At 39.3% G+C, this 8383-nt stretch overlaps 1 long non-coding RNA gene across 1 annotated transcript in view; it reads right to left on the bottom strand.

Moving 5' to 3' along the window:
• Window positions 1-231: 231 nt before the first annotated feature.
• Window positions 232-8383, bottom strand: part of LOC145538498 (uncharacterized) — a 57846-nt gene continuing 49694 nt past the window's right edge. Inside the window, exon 5 of the long non-coding RNA XR_014076945.1 lies at window positions 232-1201. This is a non-coding gene — a long non-coding RNA (uncharacterized LOC145538498). The remainder of the gene's footprint in view (window positions 1202-8383) is intronic.

Genomic DNA, 8383 nt, shown 5'->3' with positions numbered 1-8383 from the left:
CAGTAACGTATTTCTTCATGTGTTTATAATTTTGGTTTGAGTTCGTGTTGGTGAAATTTATCTGTGGGATTTATGCTGTGGGAGTTATTTTGGTCATATGTACATACATATATATGTATGTTTGTGTGTATATATATATATGATATATAATATAGACAGATCTGAATTCTTTTTTTCTATTCAGAGTCCAGAAGCAGACAATATTTCTTGTCATTTCTCTTTGCCTGGACATCTTTTTTTCTAGTGGCTAGCCTTTTGAGAGTCCTAGCAGTTATGCAGAGCCTCAGTTCTACGTCCCCACCATGCATAGTTCAAGGACTTACCTCTGTCTCCATGTGTCAAAAACCCAAACCTCCTGACTGCCAAGCTCACCGAATGTTCCAGAGCAGGGTTGGGCCTCGTAACAGCACTACCTCACCACTGTTGGTGTCTGGAAGTTTCTCCTGTGTTCTCAAGATTTCAAATATCCTAAAGACTATCTGTTATAGTCAATCCCTCATTTCTAGCTGTTTTGTACTGAGACTTTCAGGGGGTCTAATCTGTTAGGATGACAGAAACAGAAGTCCACAAGCTGTTGTTTTCCTGCCATCAAAGTCATCAGTGAGTAACAGCCACTATTCTGTTTTTCTCCAAGTCAGAGGTCAACTGCTTAATGCTTAGAAAAGGGATATTATCCAGTTAACAGACATGCAGAAACATCTTCCTTCTGTCTAAAGTTCCTGTCTAATACCTTTTTCAGGCTCTAAGAGTTCCTGGATTACTCAAAAAGTTGATGAATATGAAGAGCTTCCTGTAGGAACATTCCAGGAAATTTAATTGGGAACAGGAAATATGAAGTGATCCAGGGCTCTCAGCAAGCTCCATGTTCTTACAGTGTAAGGACACACTTACCTAAAGACCCTACTCCATGTTTGTTTTCTTTTGCTTTGTTTTCAATCGAAGAAACAGCTGAGCCAAAAATAATTAAAATCTAAACTTATCAAAAAAGACAGAATTTTCCCAGCGAATCTCATGAGGCAGGATTTGGGAAAGAGTATTACTAATTTAGAGGAATTGCAGCTTGTTGAACTTGCTTGTTTAGCAACTTCACTGTAGGCCTGAGGAAGACTGCCATTTCCCTGTCATCTCCAGCCCCCACACAGAGTCTTTTCTTTCCCAATTGCTGTTTCAAAATCAGAACTTCTGTGTTAAAGGCCTTTTGCTGAAAGGCAAATAAGAGAATAACATAAGTCAGTGGTCATAGAAGAATGATAAGTTGTGGTTTGCAATATTAGTTTTAGGTATACAACATAGTGATTCAAAATTACTTTAGATGATACTGCACTTAAAGTTATTATAAGCTATTGGCATGTTCCCTGTGATGTACAATATATACTTATAGCTTATTTATTTTATACACAGTAGTTTGTACCTCTCAATCTCCTGCCCCTATCTTTCCCTTCCTTCCTTCTCTCTCCCTGCTTGTTGTCACCACAAGTTTGTTCTCTGTGAGACTATTTCTGTTTTTCTTTTTTAATATTTGTTCACTTATTTTTTATATTTCACATTTAAGTGATAACATACACTTTCTATGACTTCTTTTACTAAGCATAATACCCTCTAGGTCCATCCAAGTTGCTGCAAATAGCAAAATTTCATTCTTTTCATGGCTGAGTAGTATTCCATTGTATATATGTACATCTTCTTTATTCATTCATCTGTTGATGGACGCTTCAGTTGCTTCCATATCTTGACTATTGTAAATAATGCTGCTATGAACTTTGGGGTGCATGTCTTTTTGAGTTAATGTTTTCTTCTAACATATACCCAGGAGTGGAATTTCTAGATCATATGGCAGCTCCATTTTTAGTTTTCTGAGGCACCTCCATACTGTTTTCCATAGCGGCCGCACCAATTTACATTCCACCAACGGTGTACAAGGGTTCCCTTTAGAGTTTTAAAACCCCAGTCATTTAGAGTCCCAAAGAACAAGATCAAGCTACAGATGGCACAAAACAAACAAAAAACCTGTGACAGTGGCTACCCCCTGATATGAAGGAAGTAAAATCCCTGTGATGACTAACTACTTAGAGTTAGACCTAAAAAATATTCAGAGATAGGAGATGAAATGGGAGGGAAGAGGGTCGTGTCATGAAAGAAAGTCACTAACTACAGAAATACACCAAAGCACTAGTCTGTGAGGACTCACAGACGAGACCTTATAAGTAACATTATGATGCTTTGTCCTTGGTGATCCACCTTCTGTCCATGCAACCTTTCTTGCAGTAATTCTCCTTGGTGCTCTCCTCACACACTGACTCCTGAGCGCATCTCACACCGCCCACCCCTGACTCCCACACTAGATGCTCTACCACCATCCTGTTAATCCGAGGGGCTGGGTGATGCAGGGAGGTGATCTGGGAAGATCCAGCAGTTGCAACAGGAGGCAGATGGAAAATTACATCAGGAGGTTCCAGAGCACAGAGTAGGCGAAAGTCTAAAAGGTAGACAGCTCTATAATCAAAATAATGGCCCCTTCAAAGAAGGTAGATTCTGAGTCTCTAGTCCCTGCGAGGACTGGCAGTGAGAGAAGCAAGGCAGGACTCTAGTTCAAAAGGCAGTGGAGTCTAAGAAAGAGCAGAGGAAAGGAACTGGGAGGACCATGGAGCTTGGTTGAAATAGATCCGATAACCAAAGGAGTGATCACAGGGATGGAGACAGGAGTCCACAGACCGGATCAAGGACTTGGTGTTGCAGATAATTTTCTGAGATATTAACAAAGACTCTCTCCGTGCATCCTTCCCCCAGGCTTTGTGGCCAGTAATCTTCCCAGTTCAGCAAGAACAAAGAATCATATTCTTAGCCACTAGCTCCAAAACAGGCTCTTAAAATTCATAACAGAAGTGAGCTTATTAAAAGCCAAAGTATTTTGATTTGTATGAATTGGGCTTTTGAGAGACAAAACATTGTTTTGGTTCCAAAAGTTTGGCTTTGAGTATCAGAATCCAATGAATGGAACAAAAAGTTTATAGTATAGTCAAAGTCTGTGTTATAAACAAGGGAGTTGGAAAAGTGCAGGGTGATGATTAAGCTGTTTTTTTCCCTCCCCCCACCCCCACAGAGCCACTGCCCCTCCCCTAAACCAGAGGAAAATCTCAGAGATTGAAGGAAAGAAGATAGTTAGGAAAGGAGAGCAGGACAGTGAATAATTGATATGAATCCCTGAGAAAGGCACCTCCATATGCTGCATGTCCCAGCTTCACACCCGTGGTGCTAGAGTGAGAACCTCTAAGAAAAATCCCAGATGGGTTTTTAGAGGGACCTGAGAGCACAAGCAACTTCTACCTCTCATCTCAGGGTACAACCCAGAGACGCTGAAAGCCCCTGGGAGAAGCCCATGTCCAATAGGAGGCTAGAGGTGCGATGTGGCAAAGGTTAAGAGATGCCCATATGGATGGGCATGAGCGCAGCTTCATAGAGACTCAGCACCTGGAGGTGACGCAGGAAAAGCAGTCAGGTGTTCCCAGACCTCCAGCTCTGAAAAGGGCTCAGATGAGCTAAGAGAGGTCCCAGAATGGGGAAGGAGGACACAGAGCCCTGGAACTAGCAAACTGAGGCCTGCGGCTGGGACATGAGCAGATGCCAGTGCATAGTTATATGGACCAGGCAGGTTCTTATTACATCTTGTAGATGCCAGAAAAAGATAAGAGGATGGCTATTAAATATTCATCCCCTTCACAAAAGCCTGCATAAGAGTGAAGCTGTCATCATCCCAATCCCCAGAGCTTAGGTCATCTGTGGAAGATAGATACCTTGTATTGGCTGAATTAAGTATTCTGCCACAGAATGGACATGGGGGCTCAAGGGCTCAATTACGTTCAGTCATAGAGAAATAAAGATACATCTTTGACATGTGAGTTTTGCAATGGTGAAATTTATACCCATTAGCAGATCTAGATCCAGAATTACACTGGTTTAATACTGGAGCCCCTAAACTAGTGGTTTAGGGCACCATAAATTTTCTCTAATTAAATTTTATAGGGTTGAGTTATACCCTAACTGTATGCCAGAATTTAGTATAAAAGCTACATTTCAGACCAGTGAGGAAAAGTTTATTCAGTAAGTGAGATTGGCATAACTAGGAACCATTTGGGAAAATTAAGACAAATCCTTATCCTACTTCTTATATGAAAGTAAATTTTATATAGATCAAATATTTAAACTCTGAAAAAGAAACCATAATAACACTTGAAGAAGACTGGTTTTATTTACCATCTTAGAATAGAGAAGACTTTCCTAAGAATAACACAAAACTCTGAAGAATAAAGCAGACTGATAAATTTGACTACAAAAATTTTTAACTTATGTATAATTAAAAATAATAATGAATAAAATCAAAAACCAATTGGTTAATTTGGAATACTATTTACAACCCATACTGTAAACAGATTTACAAGGAACAAGTATAATCAATAAAGAAAAAGATGACCAACCAAATAGAATATTGAACAAAAGATAAAAACAGGGAAAGCAAGAAAAGAGATACAAATGACCAATACACATATGAAAAGATGTTAAACCTTGTTAATAATTAAGGGAAGCATAAACCAAAATAACATTTTTTAATATTTAAACCTGGCAAAAATCTAAGTTTGATAATACTGCTGATGAGGGCATAGAAACTAGGCATCTTCATACACCTTTGTATAAAGGTAGTCACTGCACTATGGCAACATATATCAAGTGTTTTATATCATGTTCCTTCTATTCAGCAATTTCATTCTTAGGAACTTACAGATGCCCTTGAAAAAGTAGTCCATGAAATATGTTCATTGCAATGTTTTTAATAAGAAAATATGGAAATTCTCTTTAAGTAGGAATATAAGGAAAGATTGTTCAAGGCAAGTCACACCAATGACACGAGTCTAGGAGGAACAGAGCATTCATAGACAATACATTCGACTCACATTGAAGTTCAGTTATATTTCTCAGCTAATGAAATAAACCCTCATCCTGTGTTCATACTGTGACATTTTGATATCTTCTTTTTCGCTAATTCAACCCCTTGGGGCTGAATATCAAATATTTTGATATTTGATCCTACTGTGAACATATTTTATTGTCTTTCTGATGGAGCTGGACCTTGAGAGACCAGTATAATTTGACCAGGTGGAAAAGGCAGGAAGGACATTACAGGAGGACAAACAGACATGGGACTGTGGAAGTTTATGGTGGCTTGACAAGCAGAAAACAGCACATGTGAATTACAGTATGTAGATGGGAGAAGTAGTGAAGCCAGAAAATGAGGCTAAAGCCAAACTATGAGGCAGCAACCAATGCTTTTTCACAGAGGATCATTATTATTAGGTTTGTGTTTTAGGAAACAACTCTGGCAGCCATGTGAAGGATGGAATGAAGAGTGAAGGAGGCAGGGAGGCCAGTTAGTTGGTTGATGCACTAGGTGATGAGGTCAGAACAAGGGCAATGGAAGCTAGGATAGAGAAGGGAGACAGGAATTAGCAACACTGTAGGTAGTATAGATGGAATATGGCTACTTATCAGAAATGAAGGAGAAGAAGTCATCTGAGATAGCCTTAACAGAAGCAGGGTATTGATTGGAGGTGGGAGTCAAAGGAGGTGAAAGCATTTCCAGTTTCATAGATTATGAAAAGATGACACTTTATCAACAGGAGTTTGGGAAGGAAGACACTTTAATGGAAGGCTGGAAGACCTGCTAAATTTGGGAGGTGTTGTGTGTGACATACCTAGGGGGTGCCCAGACAGATTCCTGAGTGATACTTGGAAATATGATTGGAACCTCTAGAGTGAAAAAGACTGCTCCAGCACGGAGGGAATGCAAGATGAGAAAAAGATGGAGGTAGAACTTTGGAGAATCCCTGCATTTCACAGCCAGGTCAGAGAAGGGGAGTCAGCAAAGGAACTGGAGGAAGAACAGTGAGAGAGGATGAAGAAAAAGTCATGCTCTGGAAGCCACACGTGGGGTCAGCCCTGAATTCAGCACTGCAAGGCAAGCCCTACAGAGCCCATAGTCAGCAGAGCAATCTGCCCCCGCAGCCCCATTCTGATTTCCTCCAGCTGCTATATAGAGTTCAATGTATCATTCAACTTTTCATATAAAAACTCTCAAACACTTTCTAAAGAGTAAGTAATATAATCCCCTTTGTCCCAGGATTCGTAAATATGAAAAGATGCAATATCCCTATGCCATTTGGTAGGTCAAGGGCACTGGAGCTCAGGGTTCTTCAAGCCTTAGTCCAAGAACCCAACGGCCAAAACCTTCCAAACAAAAGCAACAGAATAAACCAGAGTTGGCAAAAAGTCACGCAGATCAAATTACATTTCTTTTTCCATTTTTATGAGGAAACCTGGTACTCACAAAAATACTGAGTTCCTTTCCTACGTTTTACAGCATGGTGTTCTTATTTCTTTTAAAATCTTATAAGAATTTCCCAACAATCTTCATGTTCCTTAAATCCTGACAATGCCAAGACATTTCTCAAGGCTGACTTTAGTTAGAATACTAAAGAGATTTCTGGACATTTTACTTCACTGACTATTTTTAGTCAGTGCTTAAACTTAAATGTTTAAGCATGTAATTAATCCTAAAGCCCTCTGATTATCTGTTTGCTTAGAAAAATATTGATATGGATTGCAGTGACAGACTCTGATACATGCCTTGGAATCTACATAAGAAGCCAATGAGTTATTTAGAAAAAATAATTCAGATCTGGATATTGTGATTTAAAACTGCCAAAACAAATAAACTTCAGATGCAAAGATGTTTTTAATAAAGAATGTTTAAGAAAAAAATCTACATAAGATATATCCAAAATGAGAGTGTTTTATTAAGTAGTATTTTTTAGAGTCAGAATACAAACAAGACACTGGAAGTATTCCTAAAATAGAGTACTAAAGACTCAGGAGCATAACTTGGAATTTTGTTTTATAAATCCAATTTTATACATTTAAAGAACTGTTCTTGCATTTCTTCAGACTGTCAAATATTTTAATAAATGGATATTTTAATTCTGAATCTAAATGAAAATTGGCTTTATCTGGTATCAGTGTGGTAAAACTGTTGGTGCCAAGGCAGCTGTATCTACCTTATAGTGGGGGGATGACTTTTTCTACTTTGCCAAAAAAATTAGGCTTTTTTTCATGTAGACTTTCAGCAGTCCTACTTGCTGCTTACTTCTCTTACAAATGCAAACTATACAGAGTGTGCAAAGCAGAAAACCAAATCCTATCATCCACTTCCCAGGAAGTAGCCACTATTAATTTGATGTATATATGTATATACATCCAGATGTTTCTTTTTAGTACTCAATCTAAATAGGTAAATTTTTTTAATAGGAATATGCCAGGATATTCTTTAATTCATGCTTTTTTTGTTAAGAATATGTCAGGAGCATATTATCTTTATTATGTGTTAGTCACTCAGTCATGTCCAACACTTTGCAACCCCATGGACTGGGGCTCGCCAGGCTCTTCTGTCCATGGGATTCTCCAGGGAAGAATACTGGAGTGGGTTGCCATTTCCTTCTCCAGGAGATCTTCCCAACCTAGGGATCGAACCCAGGTCTCCAGCATTGCAGGCCGACTCTTTACTGTTTGAGCCACCAGGGAAGCTCTTATCTTTACTAGCAATATATTTACATGAAACTCTATACTAGGCATTCTTCTAGAAGCTAGGGATACAAAAGTAAAAGTAAAAAGAAAGTTTACTTTTTAGAAAAGGGAGGAGGGGGCAGAAGATAATAAATGTTAGTGAATAGTATGTATTTGAAAAAAAAAGTTAAAGATAAAAAGCGGAGATAAATTATATTTTACATAGGGTAGTGTGTTGATCAGTGTGCCAGCCAGCAAAGAACTTCACTCTCAAATGGTTCAAATGAAGAGATTGATGAGGGAGCTGTTTCCAGAAGCATGGAGCAGGGTGCAAGGCAAAAGAGGCAAGGCAATATTATCCTAAGGGCTGAAGTGGCAAAGAAAGAAATGAACAGGGTCAAAGGAGAGCCCAGAAGCCATGGGGCCGTGGAGGAGGTGCCTCTGGAATGTGGGGATAGAACTACTGCTAGAGATGCAAGCCTGAAGCAAAGAGAGAGTAGGGAAGAAATACCCTGGCCTTGCTCTGGTCCCTTTCTCTGCTGTCCTGCTGATCTACTCATTGGCAGAACCCAGAAAAAAGTCAAGGGCATGGAAAGTGGTGAGAAGTATTCAAATTTCAGATAATGTGAAGGTAGAGCCAGTAGGCTTTGCTGATTGGTTTGGGGAGTGAAGGAAAGCAAAGTACCAGGGATGACAGCTATGTTTTTAGCCTGAACTACAGATTGACAGAGGACAAGATGGTCAGATAGCATCCTGACTCGATGGACATGAACTT

The sequence above is a fragment of the Giraffa tippelskirchi genome, chromosome 2, assembly GCF_054371585.1.
Source record: "Giraffa tippelskirchi isolate mGirTip1 chromosome 2, T2T-mGirTip1v1.2.pri, whole genome shotgun sequence".
Lineage (NCBI taxonomy): Eukaryota > Metazoa > Chordata > Mammalia > Artiodactyla > Giraffidae > Giraffa > Giraffa tippelskirchi.
The sequence above is the reverse complement of the archived record's forward strand: the minus strand, read 5'-3'. Positions and strand labels throughout refer to the sequence as shown.